The sequence below is a fragment of the Bufo gargarizans genome, chromosome 4, assembly GCF_014858855.1.
Source record: "Bufo gargarizans isolate SCDJY-AF-19 chromosome 4, ASM1485885v1, whole genome shotgun sequence".
NCBI classification, from domain to species: Eukaryota; Metazoa; Chordata; class Amphibia; order Anura; family Bufonidae; genus Bufo; species Bufo gargarizans.
The window spans coordinates 292,776,168-292,799,908 of NC_058083.1; the positions used below are offsets into that span (position 1 = coordinate 292,776,168).

At 44.9% G+C, this 23,741-nt stretch overlaps 1 long non-coding RNA gene across 1 annotated transcript; it reads left to right on the forward strand.

Annotated features, from left to right (window-relative positions):
- The first annotated feature begins 22,436 nt into the window (after positions 1 to 22,436).
- LOC122933772 lies at positions 22,437 to 23,734 on the forward strand. The gene is made up of 4 exons (XR_006388555.1): positions 22,437 to 22,707; positions 23,257 to 23,313; positions 23,398 to 23,463; positions 23,685 to 23,734. It is a non-coding gene; the product is annotated as an uncharacterized LOC122933772 (long non-coding RNA).
- The last annotated feature ends 7 nt before the right edge of the window (positions 23,735 to 23,741 follow it).

Consider the following 23,741-nt stretch of genomic DNA (forward strand, 5'->3'; position numbering starts at 1 on the left):
ACCATTAATTCTATTGGAGTTACAGATATAGTTGAGTATTCATTCTTCATTGTCCGCCTGAACATGGCAACAGATGTCCACCTCACATGGCAGAACCAGGGTCCGGGGATTCTTCTGTCCTGATATATGGTGTTCCAGAGATGGGACCTTCAAATATCATAAATTTACTGTCTAAATCAAAATCCTTTTAAGTTGAAGTAAATGCAATTGTGATGCAAATATACCATATATATGAAAGCATAATTATCTTTCAGAAACTTTTTATGAGGAATGCAATTTTTCAATCTATTCGGCATTGCAGTAAAATAAGAAACTACTATAAATAAACCATACATGTAGTTTTACTGAGGTACTCCTGAATGAATGCTTTCCCTTTCATTTCCTTCTTTCTTGGCCCTGCCATTATTTATTTATCTTGGATGGGCCATGCTACATTGACAAAATATCAAACATCTGGAACGTCATGCTATCTCTAACTGCTCTACTTCATAACTCAATATGGGATGTTCAAGCCTCTGGAATGTTAATGTTACCCTCAAGTGATTAAGCTGGGATTGTGAGCTCTAGGTTCTACAACAGGATATCCAGCTATTCAGTGCTGAAGTCACAGATGGCCTGCGGTGCAGCTGCAAAGAGTTTCCTGCGATGGAGGTTAAGAGGGTCCACAGGAAAAAATGTTCCTTTCCTGTTATAATATGTTTTCATCTGCAGAGGAAGACACAACCTTCACTGGAAAGTATTTGTCTATTCAGCACTTTTGAACTAAAGAGTAACACTAGAAAAATTCACATTATTGAAATTCTAGAACACATGTAGTGAAAGCAAAAAGTTCACTCCTTCATGATTAAATATCAACAGGGCAAAGGCAGGAAAAATTTAGAGCTGCACAAATACTCACCAAGATGAGTGTATACAATTAATCCAAAATAGAATGCTAGGTAAAGATGGATCTCTGATGTCCTAGCATATAGCACAGGAATCATAATTGTGCCTAATGAAGAAGACATACATAAAACATTTTATCCATAAAATTAGTTTATTGAATCAGTCCCAGTTTTGAAAAAATAAATAAAAAATTCATACAAAAACTACAACACAAATTTGAACACATCCTTGCCACTTTCCATTTTTGCATGTGTTTTTCCTTGTCTTCAGACACAAGTAGTCTGGCTGGAAATTGCTGATTGAAAACATTTGGGGAAAGGGAATGAGCAGATCTCTGAATATTTTTTTTCAAAGCATTAAGATGTGCCTTATGGCCCAGCACAGAAAATGCCTCAGTATGAAAAAGGATGCATACCAAGGTACATTAGAAGCCCACATGCCTCTATGGGAGCCCTATAATGACTTTGTACAAAATCGTGCTAAAATACAGATGTGGATGACCGATATTTAGAAAATGTAGAAGAAGAAGAGGAAAGAGAGAAGGGAAATGTCTGTATACTTAAATATGACTTTTGTGATTTAGTGACAAAACACAATTCTAATCTGAACTGGGTGTCTATGGTTACATTATCCTGTTATTAGAGAAGAAACAGAATGACTGGAGGCTGAGCTGTAGTAAGCCGGTACAGTCACCACACTGTGGATGAAGCTTTTGGCTTCTGAGTATGTTTAGTGTGTTGTTTCCAGCCCCCAGGGGCTGGCAAAAACAGTTGATAGGATTGCTAAGTATCGGACCCCCACTGATATTATATAAATGACCTTTCCTCAGAATAGATCATGAATATCTAGAAAATGGAAAACCCCTTTAAGCTGGCCTACACATATGATTTATGTCATCTGAACAAAACGATATCTGCGGGATTTGCCATCCTTGTAATGTATATGGGATTCTACCTACTCTCCCAGGGAAGATAAAGATCAGGCAGCTGGATTTCAACAGCCCTATACTTTTGTTCTAAAAAGGGAACATGGAAAAGGTTAGAAAGGAGCATGTGCAACAGCTGAGACAAATGTATCTTCATTTACCCCAGACAAAAATCTATGGCAACATGGACTGTCAGAAGCTGCACCTAAATTATGATGAGGAGTACACCTCATTATAAATTAGGTATATCCTCCAACAGTGCAAAGGATATCAAGATTGGTACTGAATGCAACAGTCTTGATAAATCTCCTTCCATTTAAGGGGTAGTCCAATGGGGCACTACTAAAAAATTTGAGGTGCATCATTAGTATCGCTATCTTAAGACTGGATTTGAGGTGTAACTGGGATTGGTTTTGGAAGTTTGGCTTGAATAATAAAATGTAGGGTAAGGTTAGGTTACACATTTGAAAATAGTGGTCCATCACCAGTCTTGATTTTTTGATGATTCAGACAGAATCGACCCCTGTACTAAGGACCACCTAATGCACTAATGATGGCATAAAAAACTAATGAATGACCTTTCAGTCTACCAGTCAGAAAGCTGGCACTTTAATGGCCATCAATAATATTTGTCACAAATATAGGAGACACAACTCAAATAGATGCCAGAGGCAGTGGCGTAGGGATCGCCATAGCAACCATAGCAGTGGCTTTGGGGCGCTACGCCACTGGGAGCCCGTCCGGGCCGCCTTCTGTTTTTTTATTTTTGTTTACACACACACAACACACAGGCAGCCAGGCCAGAGCCGCAGACCACCCGCCCATACACTAGACTAGTGTAGTGGGCGGGGCGTGGGCGGTCCGCAGCTCGGGCCTGGCTGGGGAGAAGGAGTCAGGGCTGGAGCAGGGCGCATGAGCAGCAGATGAGGTAGGCGGTGGAGGGGGCCGGAACGGGGACGTACCTGAGGGACAGAGGCGGAGCCAGGCACCAGCACCGCAGGCCCGGCACCAGCGCAGGAATCCTGAGTTCCGGAATCCATTGTGAGCTGCAGGGCAGGTTAGGGGAGGGCCGAGGGTGGGGAAAATTAGTGGGCGGTATGTCTGTGGCCCAGGCCGGCTCGGGCCTGGCTGGGGAGGAGTCAGGAGCAGTCAGAGCAGGTGAGCAGCACATATGAGGTAGGCAGTGGAGGGGTCCGGACTGGGGGCGTACCTGAGTGGAGGGAGGAGGGAATGGAGCCAGCCAGCCACCAGGTTGGAGAAGCAGCTGAGGGAGGCGGACTCAGGTGGTGGAGGGGGCCAGGCCGGGGGTGTACCTGGAGTGGAGAGACTAGAGAGGGAGTGGTCCCGCCAGCCGCACTGGTGCCAGTCAGATTCCCGCTCTCTAACTGCCGGAAACCAGTCTGAGCAGCTCAGCAGTGTCTGACTGAGATTGACTGAGTGAGAGTGTCACAGTCTCAGTCTCGCACTGTTACTGCTGCCAGCCTGTGCCTGGACTGGTCCTCTTCTTTCTGCTCGGTGCTCCTGCCTCCTCCTCAACTGGTCTCCACTCCAGTCTCCAGTCCTGCCAGTCTGTGCCTGCTGCTTGCTGTGACTAGTGTGCTCTAAATAAAAGTAAGTGAAAGAAAGTGAAAACTTATGATTTCTGAGATACTTGATCTGAATTCTTAAGTTAAAAAGAGCTGCCTGCAGAGTGGGGCCCCCAAGAGAAGCAAGGGGCGCCCTTACGGCATACATATTAGGACATCGTCAGACATCATCCACAACTCCATCCTCCATCAGGCAAAACTCAATCAGCCCTCAGACATCAGACAAAACTCCGTCCTCCGTCAGGCAAAACTCCATCAGACATAAGACAAAACTCCGTCCTCCGTCACCCAAAACTCCATCAGACCTCAGACATCAGACATCAGACAAAACTCCGTCCTCCGTCACCCAAAACTCCATCAGACCTCAGACATCACACAAAACTCCGTCCTCCATCAGGCAAAACTCCATCAGACCTCAGACATCAGACAAAACTCCGTCCTCCGTCACCCAAAACTCCATCAGACCTCAGACATCAGACAAAACTCCGTCCTTCGTCACCCGAAACTCCATCAGACCTCAGACATCAGCTAAAACTCTGTCCTCCCTCAGACATCAGCCAAAACTCCGTCCTCCCTAACTCAAAATACGCCCTACTACACACACTCTTCACCTGACGGAGCTGCTAGCGGCTGGAGAGGCAAAGGACCTGTGATGACGTCATGACCATGTGACGAGTCACGTGTGTGGGAGGGGTCAGATGTGCACAGCAGCTGGTAGAGTGTACAGAACAGTAGCCATCAAATAGAGCTCTGTACTAGAGATGTGTGTGTAACCTGCATGTAGCAGAGCTGTGTACTGTGTTACAGAGATGTATGTGTAACCTGCATGTAGCAGGCTGTGTACTGTGTTACAGAGATGTATGTGTAACCTGCATGTAGCAGAGCTGTGTACTGTTACAGAGATGTATGTGTAACCTGCAGGTAGCAGATCTGTATGTGTAACCTGCAGGCAGCAGAGCTGTGTACTGTGTAGCAGATCTGTGTGTGTAACCTGCAGGTAGCAGAGCTGTGTACTGTGTTACAGAGATGTACGTGTAACCTGCATGTAGCAGAGCTGTGTACTGTGTTACAGAGATGTATGTGTAACCTGCAGGTGGCAGAGCTGTGTACTGTGTTACAGAGATGTATGTGTAACCTGCAGGTAGCAGATCTGTATGTGTAACCTGCAGGTAGCAGAGCTGTGTACTGTGTAGCAGATCTGTATGTGTAACCTGCAGGTAGCAGAGCTGTGTACTGTGTTACAGAGATGTATGTGTAACCTGCATGTAGCAGAGCTGTGTACTGTGTCACAGAGATGTATGTGTAACCTGCAGGTAGCAGATATGTATGTGTAACCTGCAGGTAGCAGAGCTGTGTACTGTATAGCAGATCTGTATGTGTAACCTGCAGGTAGCAGAGCTGTGTACTGTGTAGTAGATCTGTATGTGTAACCTGCATGTAGCAGAGCTGTGTACTGTGTTACAGAGATGTATGTGTAACCTGCAGGTAGCAGAGCTGTGTACTGTGTAGCAGACCTGTATGTGTAACCTGCAGGTAGCAGAGCTGTGTACTGTGTAGCAGATCTGTATGTGTAACCTGCATGTAGCAGAGCTGTGTACTGTGTAGCAGAGCTGTATGTGTAACCTGCATGTAGCAGAGCTGTGTACTGTGTAGCAGTGATGTATGTGTAACCTGCATGTAGCAGTGCTGTGTAATGTGTAGCAGAGCTGTATGTGTAACCTGCATGTAGCAGAGCTGTGTACTGTGTAGCAGAGCTGTATGTGTAACCTGCATGTAGCAGTGCTGTGTAATGTGTAGCAGAGCTGTATGTGTAACCTGCATGTAGCAGAGCTGTGTACTGTGTTACAGAGATGTATGTGTAACCTGCAGGTAGCAGAGCTGTGTACTGTGTAGCAGACCTGTATGTGTAACCTGCATGTAGCAGAGCTGTGTACTGTGTAGCAGAGCTGTATGTGTAACCTGCATGTAGCAGAGCTGTGTACTGTGTAGCAGTGCTGTATGTGTAACCTGCATGTAGCAGAGCTGTATGTGTAACCTGCATGTAGCAGAGCTGTGTACTGTGTAGCAGAGCTGTATGTGTAACCTGCATGTAGCAGTGCTGTGTACTGTGTAGCAGAGCTGTATTTGCAACCTGAATGTAGCAGAGCTGTGTACTGTGTAGTAGAGCTGTATGTGTAATCTGCATGTATCAGAGCTGTGTGCTGTGTAGCGGAGCTGTATGTGTAACCTGCATGTAGCAGGCTGTGTACTGTGTTACAGGGATGTATGTGCAACCTGCATGTAACAGTGCTGTGTACTGTGTTACAGAGATGTGTGTGTAACCGCATGTAGCAGAGCTTTTTACTGTGTAACAGAGATGTGTGTGTAACCTGGGAACTATAAAAAAGTGTAAAATAAAACATAAAATTTCAGATCACCCCCCTTTTCCCAAAATGAAAATAAAAGAACTAAAAAAATACACATCATGGGTGTCGCAATGTGTAAAAACACCCATTGTATAAAAATATATTCCCCATACGGCAAACGGCAAAACAGAAGAAAAAAAAAGAGTCCAAATGTCCGATTCGCCGTTTTTGGTCGCTTCATTTGCTACAAAAATGTAAATAAAAAGTGATCAAAAAGTCTTAAACACCCCAGAATGGTATCAGTGAAAAGTTCAGATTGCCCCGCAAAAAATGAGCCCCCATCCAGCTCTGTACACATAATTCCCAAAAAGTTATAGAGCTCAAAATATGACGACAAAAAAAGAAAAGCTGATTCTGTAAATCTCCTGTCACTCCGAGTTACTCAGAATTGGTCGCCCTAATTAATAAATACATGCCGGGCGTGGCCTGACCGGCATGGAGTGAGGACGCAGGTCGCTTCAGCTCCGGTGTTATCCTGACTGTATCCTGACCATCTGCTCTCGTGGATCCTGTCTGCTGGACTTAAAAGGCCCTCCGTGAGTCCCACTACCTGATCCCCCCTAAATCGAGCCGGTGCTGTTCCCTGCGGCCGCGGCCGGATAGTATCGCAAGGCCGGGCCTGCGCGTCGGCCTGCATCCCGGTCTGCTGACCTGTCCTGCTGGTGTAAGGCCTGGTGTGGGATCCCTGCTGCACTTACCTGCACCGGAGGACAAGCGGAGCTTGGAGGTTCGGTCCGGGGGCTCTTCATATAACTGCACTGACCGAGCGGCTGGCGCGTCCCCTACACGTGCAGCGGCTGCAGGCGCCATATTGCCCGCGAAACCGGGGGTCGGCTGAACTCCTCCCTCTGTGGCCAGCGCTCCGGGTGAGGACTCCTCTCCCCCCTGCATTGCATGAGAGACTTCCTTGGTGTGGGGCGATGTTGTATTGGGGGTTGTGTGGCTCCGTTTACCTAAAAGATAAGAAGCCTGACTCCTGTAATAGGCTGCAGTGATCTTTACCCCCTCAGTGAAGTGCGTGCTGGAGGTTTTATGGGCCGCAAAACAGGCACCTCAGGGCCCTCTATCCCTCCTAAGTTAATGATGAACAGTATGAGCCAAACAGATAAACATGAGGCTGGGGCCTCTCCTGATCGCCCGGAGGTGGATCTTGCAAAAGTTATGGCGGCTATTACTAACTGTCAAACAGCACTCACGGTCAAAATTGACCACGTCCAGGCCGACCTCACTCTACTCAGGCATGACATTGATAAAATCCGAGAGAGAACAACTGAGGTGGAGAGGAGGCTGGGGGAAGTGGAAGATAATGTTCAACGCGATGATGCGGCGGTCCGTGCACTACAGGTTCAAGTTAAAACCTTGGCAGCAAAAGTGGAGGACGCCGAAAATCGTAATAGAAGAAACAACATTCGGATCCTGGGGTTGCCGGAGAGAGCAGAGGGCCCTTCTCCTGAGGAATTTACGGAGCGCCTCGTTAAGCAGGTCCTGGACCCAATTAACTTATCAGTGACTTTTGCAGTGGAGCGGGCACACAGGATTCCTACTCGTCCTCTGCCCCCAGGGGCTCCGCCACGTCCCTTCATCTTCAAAGTATTAAATTATAGAGACCGTGATGCTGTTCTGGCGGCGACCCGTCGTCTGAAGGACATACATTTCGATAACGCCCGGATTTCCTTCTACCCGGACTTCTCTACAGAGGTCCAGAAGCAACGCAGGCAATTTGCTGCTGTGAGAGGTCGGCTGCGAGAGAAAGGTCTTGTCTACGCCATGATGTATCCAGCACGTCTCAGAGTCCAGGATGGAGACCTGGTGAAATTTTTTGCCACCCCAGAAGAGGCGTCCGACTGGCTCGACCGCAGGGGCTGAGTATATTGGGACTTGTGTTCTGAGAGTCTTAATTTGTGTTTAAGTTGGTCACTTTATAAGATGGAGCTGATTGTACCTAACTTATGTTGTCCTACTATCTAGGTTCTGTTCTTGGTTTACCTAGAGTGGTGGGCTGTAACACGGGCCTCCCCGTCCTTTTCCTCTTGTGAGAAGGCTGAGCGAGGGGTTTTCAAGCTTGGATATGTTGGGGTTATCTGGGCAGGGTGGGGGGTTTTGCCCGCAGTTCTGGGCATATTGGGATGTTTTTACTGTATTCGTGAGAATCTGGTGTGACTGTGTGTGTGTATGGGTTGGGTGGTGCAGTTTCCTCGTGGGATATAACTTGGCCATACCGCCATGATGGCAGTCTGTCGGTTTGTCTCCTGGAATGTCAGGGGCCTAAATGATAAAGTCAAAAGATCCCTTGTCTTTAACTTCGTAAAGAACCATAACCCTGATATATTGATATTGCAGGAGACACATCTGCAGGGACGGAAGCTGCTGGCGCTGAGGAGGCCCTGGGTAGGAGCGGCTTTTCATGCGGTATATAATTCCAGAGCGAGAGGTGTGTCAATTCTGGTGGCAAAGTCTCTTCCCTTCCGTTCTTACTCCGTTCAAACTGACATGATGGGGCGCTTTGTGATCCTCCACGCTGCAATCAGAGGCATTGATTACCTTGTGGTAGGGGTCTATGTCCCCCCCCCTTTACAGAGGGACGTACTGGACGAAATTATGAAACGTGTGGCAGCATTCCCTCCGGTGCCTCTGATTGTGCTTGGGGATTTTAATGCGGTATTAGACCGGTCGATGGATAGGCTTCGCCCTGGTGGGACACATACTGACGCGTTGAACTCCTGGGCGGGGTTATTTGCTCTAACAGAGGGCTGGAGATATATGCACCCTGATCTTCGGCAATACTCCTGTTACTCGGCCTCTTATGCAGCCCTCTCCCGGATTGATTTAGTGTTTCTCAGTAGGGAGTTGGTGCCCTCGCTGATAGCCACTGAATACTTACCAAGAGGTATTTCTGACCATGCCCCACTATTGGTGGTTCTGAGACAGCCTATTGCACCTGCTGAAAGGCTGTGGAGACTTAATAGTAAATGGCTGGAGGTACTACCAGTGGTCTGGGCTGCGCAGCAAGGGATGAAAGACTATTGGGAACTCAATGAGGGCTCTGCCGACCCCCTGGTGGAATGGGAGGCCTTTAAAGTTGTGTTGCGTGGTACTTTGATCCAGGCAATTGCAGCTTATAGGAAAGAATTGAATGCCACTAGACTTAAATTAGAGGATGAGGTGGTAAGGAAAGAACAGGCTTATATTACAGAACCAAATGATGTGACTCGTAACCTATGGGATGAGGCGCAGAGGAAGCTTCACTTGCATCTAACAGAATACACCCAGAAGAGGTTGTTATTTCAGAGACGCCTTGTCTTTGCAGACGGAGACAAAAATGGGAGTGCCTTAGCTTTCCTGGCTAGAACTGAGGTGCCACAAACGGCGGTTCCGCACATTACCTGTGGAGATGGCTTGAGGGTATGTCGGCCGGGAGATATTTGTGAACAGTTTGTTCACTTTTATACGGACTTATACAGTTCTAAATCCACCTCTTCTTCAGGTGAGGTCCGCTCATTCCTTCAATCCATCCCGCTTACGCCTTTAGCTGCGGCCGATAGTGAGTATTTAGGGAGATCTATTGACGAAGGGGAAATTAGGGCAGCAATCGAAGACATGGCACCTGGGAAGTCACCTGGTCCGGACGGCTTCCCGATTGAATGGTACAGGTTGGACGTTACTTTACAATCTGCACGCCTACTTAGGCTTTTCGATCATGCATACGAGTCCGGGAAGTTGCCTCCGTCCTTTGGGGAGGCGACCATTGTGGTGATTCACAAAGACGGTAAGCCGCCGGACCAGTGTGCATCGTACAGGCCAATTTCCCTGCTGAATACAGACACAAAAATCTTAGCCAAAGTCCTAGCTAGGCGTCTCGGTGGGGTAGTCTTGTCCATTATTGACCCGGATCAATCCGGTTTCATGCCCGGTAAGACAACGGATATAAATCTCAGGAGATTATTCACAAACTTGCAGGTCAGACACGACAATGCGGGTTCAAGAGTCTTGGCATCCCTTGATAATGAGAAGGCCTTTGACTCGGTAGAGTGGCCCTTTATTTGGGAGACAATGTACCGCCTAAATTTCCCTCCATCCTTTGTCAAGTGGGTCCAATTGTTATATCAGGCACCCACAGCACGGATTAGAGTGAATGGAGCTCTCTCCCGTCCCTTCAGGTTATATAGGGGCACTAGACAGGGGTGCCCTCTCTCCCCGTTGTTGTTCGCCCTGATAATGGAACCCTTAACACAACTGATTAACAATAGTTCCTTGATTGAAGGGTGGACGATAGCGGGGATTCAGGAGAAGGTGTCACTGTACGCAGATGACCTGCTAGTTTACTTGGCAGACCCTGGCCCCTCTTTAGAGACCCTCCTGGATGTGGTAAATGGATATGGTGGATACTCGGGGTTGCGGGTGAACTGGGCCAAGTCTAGTTTATGCGTAGTTGACGTAGATGAAGCTGTAGACATTTCCCCGGTGTCTCCCCTGAGAGTAGTAGAAAGTTTTCTCTATTTAGGGATCTATATTCACAGGGACCCTAGACAGTTCTGTCAATTGAACCTGAGACCCACCATGGAATATGTCACGCGAAAGTTAGAGGCCTGGGAAAACCTTCCTTTGACCCTGGTGGGTAGAATTAACATTGTTAAAATGGTGTTGCTGCCCAAACTTTTGTATATACAGTACAGACCAAAAGTTTGGACACACCTTCTCATTCAAAGAGTTTTCTTTATTTTCATGACTATGAAAATTGTAGATTCACACTGAAGGCATCAAAACTATGAATTAACACATGTGGAATTATATACATAACAAACAAGTGTGAAACAACTGAAAATATGTCATATTCTAGGTTCTTCAAAGTAGCCACCTTTTGCTTTGATTACTGCTTTCCACACTCTTGGCATTCTCTTGATGAGCTTCAAGAGGTAGTCCCCTGAAATGGTTTTCACTTCACAGGTGTGCCCTGTCAGGTTTAATAAGTGGGATTTCTTGCCTTATAGATGGGGTTGGGACCATCAGTGGCGTTGAGGAGAAGTCAAGTGGATACACAGCTGACAGTCCTACTGAATAGACTGTTAGAATTTGTATTATGGCAAGAAAAAAGCAGCTAAGTAAAGAAAAACGAGTGGCCATCATTACTTTAAGAAATGAAGGTCAGTCAGTCAGCCGAAAAATTGGGAAAACTTTGAAAGTAAGGGCTATTTGACCATGAAGGAGAGTGATGGGGTGCTGCGCCAGATGACCTGGCCTCCACAGTCACCGGACCTGAGCCCAATCGAGATGGTTTGGGGTGAGCTGGACCGCAGAGTGAAGGCAAAAGGGCCGACAAGTGCTAAGCATCTCTGGAAACTCCTTCAAGACTGTTGGAAGACCATTTCAGGGGGCTACCTCTTGAAGCTCATCAAGAGAATGCCAAGAGTATGTAAAGCATCAATCAAAGCAAAATGTGGCTACTTTGAAGAACCTAGAATATGACATATTCTCAGTTGTTTCACACTTGTTTGTTATGTATATAATTCCACATGTGTTAATTCATAGTTTTGATGCCTTCATAGTCATGAAAATAAAGAAAACTCTTTGAATGAGAAGGTGTGTCCAAACTTTTGGTCTGTACTGTATATAGAGCGGCTCCGGTGAGGATCCCTAACTCCCATTTTGACACTTTAGATAGAACCATGTCCCGTTTCTTGTGGCATCATCAGTCCCCAAGGTTGGCGAGAAAGACACTGAAGTCCTCCTATGCACAGGGTGGTTTACAGCTGCCGGATATGTATATTTATTATATAGCAACGCGTTTAATGTATGCATCTTGGTGGATTAGGGCGGATGCTAATAACCCAGCGGTGGTATTAGAGGCGGCGCTGACCGGGTCCTATGAAGCGCTAGCTAATCTCGTATATAGAGGGGGCAAGGTCACAGGTGCTGGGATTTACACGGATAGTATGGTAACGGTTATCGAGGCTTGGGTAAAATTTGTGGAGAATCAGACAGGGGATACCTGGTCCCCTTACATTCCACTTTGGCGTAACAAGCTCTTTCCGGAGCTCTTGCACCTCCCAGATTTTGAATTCTGGCCTAGGAGGGGCCTTAAATATCTAACACAACTGTTTCATGAAGAGATCTTCCGTTCTTTCGATACCCTACGAACTGACTTCCTGCTGCCCCGGACGAGCTTTTACCGCTACCTCCAACTGAGACATGCCTGTGAGAAACAGTTTAAGTCCCTGACCTTAAACTTAGAGTGCGGTCCGCTAGAATCAGTAGCCAGGAGGAAACTCCCACACAAACCAATTTCTTCCTTTTATGCTGAAATTGTCCAAATGCAAGATTCTCCTATTAAGCGGTCCTTTGCTAAATGGGCTGTAGATATCCCGGAGTTGGAGGACTCTCATTTGGAGGAGTGGCGTCTGAGGTGGAGGACATCGGTTATAAGTGCTAGGGATCAGCTCATTCAAGCTAAGTGGATGCATAGAGTGTATTTGACCCCACTGCGTCTTCACCAGATGCGGCTACTACCGACGCCAGGCTGTGATAGATGCGGAGAGGCTACGGGTTCCTTTTTCCATATGGTGTGGCTCTGCCCGGTGATGAAGACGTATTGGAAGGGCATATGCGATTTTATAAATGCTAAGTTGGGGCTCCCAGGGATTTGTAGTCCGATAATCTGTATGCTAGGGTTAGTTTCGGAAGCTACTCCCTCCAAGTATAGTAGAGTATTGTTACGATTGTTGATGTTCTATGGGAGGAAAAATATACTTCTGAACTGGAAACCCCCCAAGTGTCCTACAGTGAGCCAATGGGTACTCCTCATTAATAAGGACCTTCAGATGTATAAGTTGACATATGAGGCAAGAGGACTGCCTGATCGATTTGACAAAATCTGGGGCCTTTGGGTCCAGGCTGCGGGTACGACTTGAGTCATCGCGGTGGCGACTGTATCACCCAACGTGTGTATGAGAGTGTGTATGTGGTTGAGCGAGGCGTGGATACCTCTTAGTGATGACAGGAAAACCCTGTATTGAAGTCGCATTGTTGTCTTCTATGGTCAGGATCTATGCTGATGATGATACTTGCTGATGTGCATGTGTGTGTCATGAAGAATTGTTTCTTCTCTGTTCTCCCTCTGGGAGTGTTGTATCAAATTGAAAAATGTCAAAATAAACGCTATAAAAAAAAAATAATAAATACATGCAACATGAATGCATATATGCCGCTTCACACAGATCACAAGTGTTAGGCCTCTTGCACATGAACGTTGTTGGTCCATTCCATGCATTGGGGACAGCAATTTGCAGTCCCCAATGCACGGGCAACGTGCATGCAGCGGCCAGGACAGATCCAGACCCATTCAACTTGAATAGGTCCGTGAATATGTTCTACTTTTTTGCTGTGCGGAGGCATGGCCAGAAACACCACGGAAGCACTCTGTAGTGCTTCTGTGGGGATCCGATCCGTGTTTCTGTTCCGTTCAAGTGAATGGGTCGACATCACGGATGCGGGATGCACACGGCTGGTGCCCTGTGTATTGCGGAACCGCCATATGTGGTCCACAATACGACCACAGGCACACAGCGACCATGTGCAAGAGGCCTTACAAAGATGGGATTTAAGGTGCACATCCTCTTGTGCTTCCCATATTCCACAGATTTATATCACACAGCTACTTACAGTTGTGCTGATAAGTTTACATACCCTTGCAGAATTTATGATTTCTTAAAGGGGTATTCTCATCTTCCCTTTTTCATACTTACCTTCCTTGAGCGTGACGTTCACTTCCTGTATTCTTCTCCCGGCCGGGCCGCGCTTGCGCAGAAGACTGAAGATTCTCTCCCGGCCGGGCCGCGCAATGTCCTGAACGCGCACAGCGCCGAGCATGTGCCATGGTGACTTATTCCTGGCCTGTATAGTACAGAGTCGGCGTGCGCATTCGCGGCTCTGTACTATACTGGCCAGAAAGAAGTCATCATGGCGCATGCGCGGCTGCATGCGCGTTCAGGACATTGCGCGGCCCAGCCGGGAGAGAATTTTCCGTCTTCTGCGCAAGCGTGGCCCGTCTGGATTCGACAGGAGAGGTGGCCGTGACCAGGAGAGACCAAAGACAACATCAGGTAAGAGGGGACTTATTTTCTAAAAAAGGATGGGAATTGGGTAATAAAATGTATTTAGAAAAATTATCACTGTCAAATCATTAACAGATGTAACAGTGATCATTAAGATGAGAATACCCCTTTAACCATTGTGCAGAGAATATGAATGATAACACGGACACTTTTTTCTCGCTCACGGTTAGTGGTCGGATGAAGCCATTTATGTCAAACAACGGTGTTTACTCTTTATAAATCATAATCACAGCACAAACTCCCCAAATGACCCTGATCAGAAGTTTACACACCCCAGTTATTAATACCATGTATTGCCCCCTTTAACATCAATGACAGCTTGAAGTCTTTTGTGGTAGTTATGGATGAGGCTCTTTATTTTCTCAGATGGTAAAACTGCCCATTCTTCCTGTTGAAAAAAAAAAAGCAATTCCACCACAGTTTTACGTGATTTTCTATTTACGACATTCGATGTGCGATAAAACTGACTGGTTACTTTTATTCTACAGGTCAGATCGAATCCGGCAATACCTTATATGTATAGTTTTTCTTGCGTTTTAATAGTGATAAAAAAATTTAAATATCAGATTTTTTTTTGTCGCCATATTTTGAGCCCCATAACTTTTTTGTAATTATGTGTACGGAGCTGGGTGGGGGCTCATTTTTTGCGGGGCAATCTAAACTTTTTACTGATACCATTCTGGGGTGTTTAAGACTTTTTGATCACTTTTTATTTACATTTTTTAAGCAAATGAAGCGACCAAAAACGGCGAATCGGACATTTGGACTCTTTTTTTTTTCTTCTGTTTTGCCGTTTGCCGTATGGGGAATATATTTTTATACAATGGGTGTTTTTACACATTGCGACACCCATGATGTGTATTTTTTTAGTTCTTTTATTTTCATTTTGGGAAAAGGGGGGTGATCTGAATTTTTATGTTTTATTTTACACTTTTTTATAGTTCCCAGGTTACACACACATCTCTGTTACACAGTAAAAAGCTCTGCTACATGCGGTTACACTCACATCTCTGTAACACAGTACACAGCACTGCTACATGCAGGTTGCACATACATCCCTGTAACACAGTACACAGCCTGCTACATGCAGGTTACACATACAGCTCCGCTACACAGCACACAGCTCTGATACATGCAGATTACACATACAGCTCTGCTACATTCAGGTTACAAATACAGCTCTGCTACACAGTACACAGCACTGCTACATGCAGGTTACACATACAGCTCTGCTACACAGTACACAGCTCTGCTACATGCAGGTTACACATACAGCTCTACTACACAGTACACAGCTCTGCTACATGCAGGTTACACATACAGCACTGCTACACAGTACACAGCTCTGCTACATGCAGGTTACACATACAGCTCTGCTACACAGTACACAGCTCTGCTACATGCAGGTTACACATACAGATCTGCTACACAGTACACAGCTCTGCTACCTGCAGGTTACACATACATCTCTGTAACACAGTACACAGCTCTGCTACATGCAGGTTACACATACAGCTCTGCTACACAGTACACAGCACTGCTACATGCAGGTTACACATACAGCTCTGCTACACAGTACACAGCACTGCTACATGCAGTTTACACATACAGCACTGCTACACAGTACACAGCTCTGCTACATGCAGGTTACACATACAGCTCTGCTACACAGTACACAGCTCTGCTACATGCAGGTTACACATACAGATCTGCTACACAGTACACAGCTCTGCTACCTGCAGGTTACACATACAGGTCTGCTACACAGTACACAGCTCTGCTACCTGCAGGTTACACATACATCTCTGTAACACAGTACACAGCTCTGCTACATGCAGGTTACACATACAGATCTACTACACAGTACACAGCTCTGCTACCTGCAGGTTACACATACAGATCTGCTATACAGTACACAGCTCTGCTACCTGCAGGTTACACATACAGATCTGCTACCTGCAGGTTACACATACATCTCTGTAACACAGTACACAGCTCTGCTACATGCAGGTTACACATACATCTCTGTAACACAGTACACAGCTCTGCTACCTGCAGGTTACACATACAGATCTGCTACACAGTACACAGCTCTGCTACCTGCAGGTTACACATACAGATCTGCTACCTGCAGGTTACACATACATCTCTGTAACACAGTACACAGCTCTGCTACATGCAGGTTACACGTACATCTCTGTAACACAGTACACAGCTCTGCTACCTGCAGGTTACACACACAGATCTGCTACACAGTACACAGCTCTGCTGCCTGCAGGTTACACATACAGATCTGCTACCTGCAGGTTACACATACATCTCTGTAACAGTACACAGCTCTGCTACATGCAGGTTACGCATACATCTCTGTAACACAGTACACAGCCTGCTACATGCAGGTTACACATACATCTCTGTAACACCAGTACACAGCTCTGCTACATGCAGGTTACACACACATCTCTAGTACAGAGCTCTATTTGATGGCTACTGTTCTGTACACTCTACCAGCTGCTGTGCACATCTGACCCCTCCCACACACGTGACTCGTCACATGGTCATAACGTCATCACAGGTCCTTTGCCTCTCCAGCAGCTAGCAGCTCCGTCAGGTGAAGAGTGTGTGTAGTAGGGCGTATTTTGAGTTAGGGAGGACGGAGTTTTGGCTGATGTCTGAGGGAGGACAGAGTTTTAGCTGATGTCTGAGGTCTGATGGAGTTTTGGGTGACGGAGGACGGAGTTTTGTCTGATGTCTGATGGAGTTTTGGGTGACGGAGGACGGAGTTTTGTCTGAGGTCTGATGGAGTTTTGGGTGACGGAGGACGGAGTTTTGTCTGATGTCTGAGGTCTGATGGAGTTTTGCCTGATGGAGGACGGAGTTTTGTGTGATGTCTGATGGAGGACGGAGTTTTGTGTGATGTCTGAGGTCTGATGGAGTTTTGGGTGACGGAGGACGGAGTTTTGTCTGATGTCTGAGGTCTGATGGAGTTTTGGGTGACGGAGGACGGAGTTTTGTCTGATGTCTGAGGTCTGATGGAGTTTTGGGTGACGGAGGATGGAGTTTTGTCTTATGTCTGATGGAGTTTTGCCTGACGGAGGACGGAGTTTTGTCTGATGTCTGATTGAGTTTTGCCTGACGGAGGATGGAGTTGTGGATGATGTCTGACGATGTCCTAATATGTATGCCGTACGCCCTCCTTATCATTGTAGGTCTGCAGGCAGCTCTTTTTAACTATAGAATTCAGATCATCAGACTCTCACTAATTACAAATTTACAGCACACACACCCCTGGAGTGTCCACCATCAGACAGGGGAGGGAAGAAACCCCAGAACTAGAGTGTGCCCACCAACTGGGGTTTCTTCCCTCCCCTGTCTGATGGTGGACACTACAGGGGTGTGTGCTGTAATTAGTAAGTGAGAGTCTGATGATCTGAAGGTAAAAAGAGATGCCAGAAGTGATAAGGAGGGCGCCCCTTCCTTCTTTTGGGGGGAAACACTCTAGTTCTGGGGTTTCATCCCCCCCCCCCCCCTTATATGACAGACTAAGGGTACTTTTACACTTGCGGCAGGACGGATCCGGCAGGCTGTTCAGCCTGTCGGATCTGTCCTGCCGCTATTTCGCTGGACTGCTGCTCTGTCCCCATTTACTATAATGGGGATGGGGCAGAGCTCCGGCGCAGCACAGCACTGCGCCGTGAGAGGCCACCGGACGAAAAAGTCGGACTTGCAGTACTTTTTGTCCCCCAGCCTTTCACCACACACTGCCGCGCTGCACCGGAGCTCCGTCCCCGTTCCCAGTATAGTCAATGGGGATGGAGTGGCGGCAAGGCGAAATAGCAGCAGGACGGATCCAACAGGCTGAGCAGCCTGTCGGATCCGTCCTGCCGCAAGCGTGAAACTACTTGCAAGTGTGAAACTGCTCATGGGAGATCTAGGATGGGTGTTTGGGTGGGAGCTCTGGAAGGGGTGGTGGGAGGCCCGATAGATATGTGGAGCTGGGGGGGGGCCCATTATTTTTTTTGCTATGGGGCCCATGCATTTCTAGCTACGCCCCTGGCCAGAGGAAATCTTTTTTTTGCATTTTCTGACTATAACTTTTTGTGTAACAGATTAAGCTAATTAGATACTAGACTCTTTATTTGCTTTGAGTTGCTGTGGATCAAGTGTTGCTCCAAGTGTTGAAGTATGTAGCACTCCTTTATTTTAAAAAAATTAATGCAAATTTTATTATGTTTGATGTTTCAGAAAATACAGCTGCATGATTCTATTGTGATTGTGCTGTCTTTTGCTTACTTAAACACAATTACCTGCAGTTATATCATTCTTATCTGTCAAATAATATTAGTAGTGAAGGTGCTTGGCCAATGAAGAGTTTAAGGTCATGCATAGTTCAAAAACAAAGGCCTACGTGATTTTCTTTTATCTCCTATTAGTTTTGTTAGGATTTGCTTTGTATTTCACTGCATATGCCGGGATTCATATTACTTGGACGACAAAAAAATTGTCAATGACTTGAATAATAGCATGAAGGATTAATTGACTGGGTAAAGAGAAAACATATGCTATGAACGTTGGAAAAGTGATTTGTCTGTAGGGTTTTCTAAGGAATTAAAAGTAATAAGTTCTAGAGTTATCCAGGTACAAAAGAATAATGTCCTAAATTACATGGTTTAATACCTTTTATCATATGAAAACAAACAGAATCCCTGTGTTATTTTATCACACTACAAAACATCTAAGGTTAACATGGGACACTGCAGTGTGGAAAACTGTGCAAGCAGAAACACTCTTATAGTAGGTAAAATGATAAACTAAAAGTTTTATACAACATTAACCTTTTCTGTATAAAATGAAAAGCCTAGGTCCTCTTAAAGGGGCTGTACAGTTCCAGGAAGAAACCGAACAACACATTGGATCCTCCTACAAAAAGCAACTGCAGGAGTGCTGCAGCAGTGATGACATATTGACATGTGACCACTGCAGCCAATCACTGGCCTCTTTGGTACACATCTGAGGACAATGACTGGCTACAATGGTCTTGTGTTATCAACATGAAATCACAGTTGCAGCTGGGTAAACGGAGCCCAACAGGGAGAAATGAAGCAACAGTACAGGGTCCAGCAGGTAAGTACTTGCTGTTATAGTGGTGGAACCACTGTGCCAAAGAAACAGACTTGGCTTTGGGCCTACCCTAAGGGCATTATCCTGGTGGCTCCCTGGTTTTCACCCTTTAACTGCTCCACAGGGATCTGGTCTTTGCTGCAGGAAATGCATCAGGTCGCTTCCTTTTGGAGTAGTCTCAGTGTGGTTGGCTGCTGACCCAAAGGAGTCAGGCAGGAAGAATGTGTGCAAATCCAAGACACTGGTTCGAGGTCAAAGGAGACAGCAAAGAGTCAATTCAGTAATTGGGCACAGGTCAAGCAGTGGAAGGTCAGAATCCTGGTATCTGGCAGAAATTGGTTTATAGATAGACAATCAGATACAGCATACCTTAGCAGGAACTGGAAATCTACTAAACCTATTGCTCAGGCAATGAATGAGACAAAAAGTGTACCCCAAAATGGTGCCAATAAAAACAACAGTTTGTACCGCACAAAATAAGCCCTCACGCAGCTCATTCAACAAAAAATAAAAAAGACGCTCTTAAAAACCCTGACAGAAAATTCCATGTTAGAAAATCAAGATGCCGCTCCCTCTCTTCTGAGCCCTGGCGTATCCCCAAATAACAGTTTACGACCAGTTTGGTTGTTACTGTATTCAGAAAAAAGTGGGTAGCAAATTCTGGGGGTATATTCTCATGTCATCTTTTGTGAAAAAGAAAGTTTAGCCCTAAGACACCATTTTCATGTAAAATAAAAAAAATGAGATTTTTCATTTTCACGCTCAAGTATTAAAAATTCTATGAAACACCTGTTGAGTGAAGTGCTTGCTACACACCTTACAAATTCCTTGGGTGGTGTAGTTTACAAAATGTGGTCACTTTAAGGGGATTTTGACTGTGGGGGAACCTCAGGGTCTCTTCAAATGCAACATGGTGCCCAAAGACCATTCCAGCAAAATCTGCCCTCCAAAAACCATATGGCACTCCTTGTCTTCTGTGCCCTGTCATGTGCCCAAACAGTGGTATATGGCCACATATGGGGTGTTTCTGCAAACTGCAGAATCGGGGTTAGGCTACTTTCACACTTTGGTGCGGATCCGTCATGGACGGATCAGTTCCGATAATACAACTGTCTGCATCCATTCTGAATAGATCCATTTGTATTATCTTTAACATAGCCAAGATCCGTACTTGAACACCATTGAAAGTCAATAGAGGACGGATCCATTTTCTATTGTGCCAGATTGTGTCAATGAAAACGGATCAGTCCCCATTTAATTACATTGTGTGCTAGGACAAATTTGTTTGGCTCAGTTTCATCAGACGGACACCAAAACGCTGCAAGCAGCATTTTGGTGTCTATCACCAAAGCAGAATGGAGACTGTACTGATGCAAACTGATGTAAACTGATGCATTCTGAGCGGATCCTTTCCATTCAGAATGCATTAGAATGCAAACTGATCCATTTTGGACTGCTTATGAGACCTGAGCGGATATCACAAACTGAAACGCGAGTGTGAAAGTAGACTAATACATTTTTAAGTTTGTTTTGTTGTTAAACCTTGCTGTGTTCTAGGAAAAAAATAAAATAAAATGGAAAATCTGCAAACAAAAATTTCAATTTCACCTCTATTTTGCTTTAATTCCTATGAAATAACAAGGGTTAACAAAATTTATTTTAAATAGTTTGAGGGGTATCATTTCTAAAATGGGTCATTTATGGGTTGGTTCTATTATGCAAGACCCACAAAGTGACTTCAGAACTGAACTGGTCCTTAAAAAAGTTGACTTTGGAAATTTAAAAAATTGCTTCTAAAATTCTAAACCTTCTAACGTCCTAAAATAATAAAATTACATTACCAAAATGATGCCAACATAAAGTAGACAAATGGGGAATGTTAATTAATGAATATTTTATGAGGCATCACTATCTGTCTTAAAAGCAGAGAGATAAAAATTTAGAAAACAGTGAATTTTTTTAAATGTTCATCAACTTTTGTATTTTTTTTATAAATAAAGGTAAAACATATTGACTCAAATTTACCATTAACATGAAGTACAATGTGTCACGAGAAAACAATCTCTGAATGGCTTGGATAAGTAAAAGTGTTCCCAAGTTATTACCACATAAAGTGACACATATCAGATTTGCAAAATTAGGTGAGTGTGAAAGTAGACTAATAAATCAGGAAGGGGGTAAATGGCCCGGTCTGGAAGTCAAATACTGAAAAACAGGTATTACCCTCATGAAAAATCTGTATGTTTTTGTCTTTTTTTTTTACCCAAAAAAGTACATCCAATCATAGTTCTCCATTCTGACATAATACAAGGCCCTTACTAATGTATTGTTATTATCCATATTGACTCCTTTGCTGGCTGGATTCATTTTTCCATCACATTATACGCTGCTTGTTTCCATGGTTATGACCACCCTGCAATACATAAGCAGTGGTCGTGCTTGCACACTATAATAAAATGCTTTTTCCTATAGTGTGCAAGCACGGCCACAGCTGCTGGATTGCAGGGTGGTCATAACCATGGAAAAGTGCATAAGGCTACTTTCATACTACTGTTTTAGTTTTCCGGTATTGAGATCCGTCATAGGGGCTCAAAATCGGAAAAAAACGGTTCAGTTTTGTCCCCATTTATTGTCAATGGGGACAAAACTAAACTGAACAGAACGGAATGCTCCAGAATGCATTCTGTTCAATTTAGTTACTGTCACGGTCCCTTCTGTGACAGAGGTTAGAAGATCTGAAAGACTGGCTGCCCGTTAGGTTATCTGACAGCCATCTGTTTTCACTTGTTGCACTGTTGTTGTTGGTAATGAACACACCTCTTGTCTCAGGTGTAACTTGTGGTCATTACTGCTCCTCTATTTAGTCTGGACTCACACTTCATACCATGCGGTTGATATATCTGGTTGGAGTTGGAAAAGCTGGTGTGGGGTCCTCATCTGAGTTCCTGATCATCCATTTTCTATTGAAGATTCAGCCAGCAAAGGAAGCAATATGGATAATAACAATAGATTAGTAAGTGGCTTGTATTAAGTTCCCCTACATAATAAATTATATTTGCTGAAGTGAGACAGTGTCTTTAACAGGTGAAACACAGAGGAAATACGTATCACAAAGGCAAAAAAAATGTAAAATGGTTTCTCTTGCAGCAGGCGTGTGGTGGAGGAAAACTAGCAGTGCTTGATAATTCAGCTGTTCTGTTCCTGTGTCTGACTTAGGCTATGTTCACATCTGCGTTCAAGCTCTCCGTTCCTGTAGTCCGTCTGGAAGTAGAAAAAAAAATCTAAAAACGTATCCGTTCAACCTCCCATAGAAACTAATTGACGTATGTATGCATACGTTTGACTCCGTTAGTTGGTAATACATTCGGAATACGTTTTTTCAGACGGAAAACAAAATCCTGCTTGCAGGATTTTTTTCTACGTTCAGAAAAGCGGATTCTTGACGGAGCGTCCATTCACGTTCATTGTAGTAAATGAGAAACGGATTGTTCAATTTTTATTTCGCGGACATAGCGTTCCTAAAGTACGTTTTTTTTGTTGCTGAACATGCGCAGAACAAACAGGAACTTACAAACGAAGACAGGAAACAAGGGAGTGTCATGTGACAGTCACGTGAGCGCTACTCCTCACCATTTCTGAAGGCTGATGTGCAAGTTGGAGAAAGTCTCAAGAAAAGGGTATGAATTGATGCAATTGAAAAGTATTTACTTCGATCATCTACTGGTGCATGCTATATGGCTACTGGGGGCTAATATCTTGAAACTGTGGATGCTATTAGGCACATGGGGGATGTTATTAGTCTTTTGTGAGATGCTATTACGCTACTGGGACATGTTATTTGGCTACTGGGGGCAAATATTTTTAAACTGTGGATGCTATAAGGCTATGGGAGGATGCTATAAGGCTACTGGGGAATGCTATTATGCTACTGTTGAAGCCTGTTGGAGGATGCTATTGCGCAAGTGGGGGATGCTATTCGGCTACTGTGGGGGTGCTACTAGGCTACTGGGGGATGCTATAAGGCTGCTGGAGAATGCTATAAGGCTACTGGGGGATGCTATAATGCTACTGGGGAATGCTATAAGGTTGATATAATTTTAATGACCAGAGGAGCAATTTTGTGTTTTGACTAATCCCTGTTTTTACCCTTGTTGCATCTTGTGCCAATGTGTATGTTGAAATATGTCTATAAGCTCTTGTCTATAATGTTTCTGTAACGTTTTCAGATGTCTTCGCCTTGTCCTTCGGTTTGCAGTCGAAGTACCCCCTCCTTTCACATGCAGGTAAAAATCTTTAAATAAAAATCTATTATTAATGATCCAAATAATAAATATGTTTGAACCACAATACATATTTATATATTTCAGGGACACTCCGACACTGAATCCTCTGCTGGCGAGGAATTGCGTTTTTCTCCTGAACCAATGGAGTCAGTAAGTGTGGAATGTTATATTTAGATTTTTTGGTTTCTACACATCCATAATTGGTATAATGGATATAAACTCGAAAGGTACATGATTTGCCAACACCGCAAAAGGATAGATAGGCCAATGTATTGGCAACAAGATTTGAAATAGTGTATATGGCATTTTGGTTGCTGCAGGGCAGGCAGATGGCAATTTTCACTGAATAGAAAACTGTGTTTGTTTTTCAGACACAGGAGGGTACACATTCAATAGAAAATCCGCGAAGTAGACGTCATAACGACGAT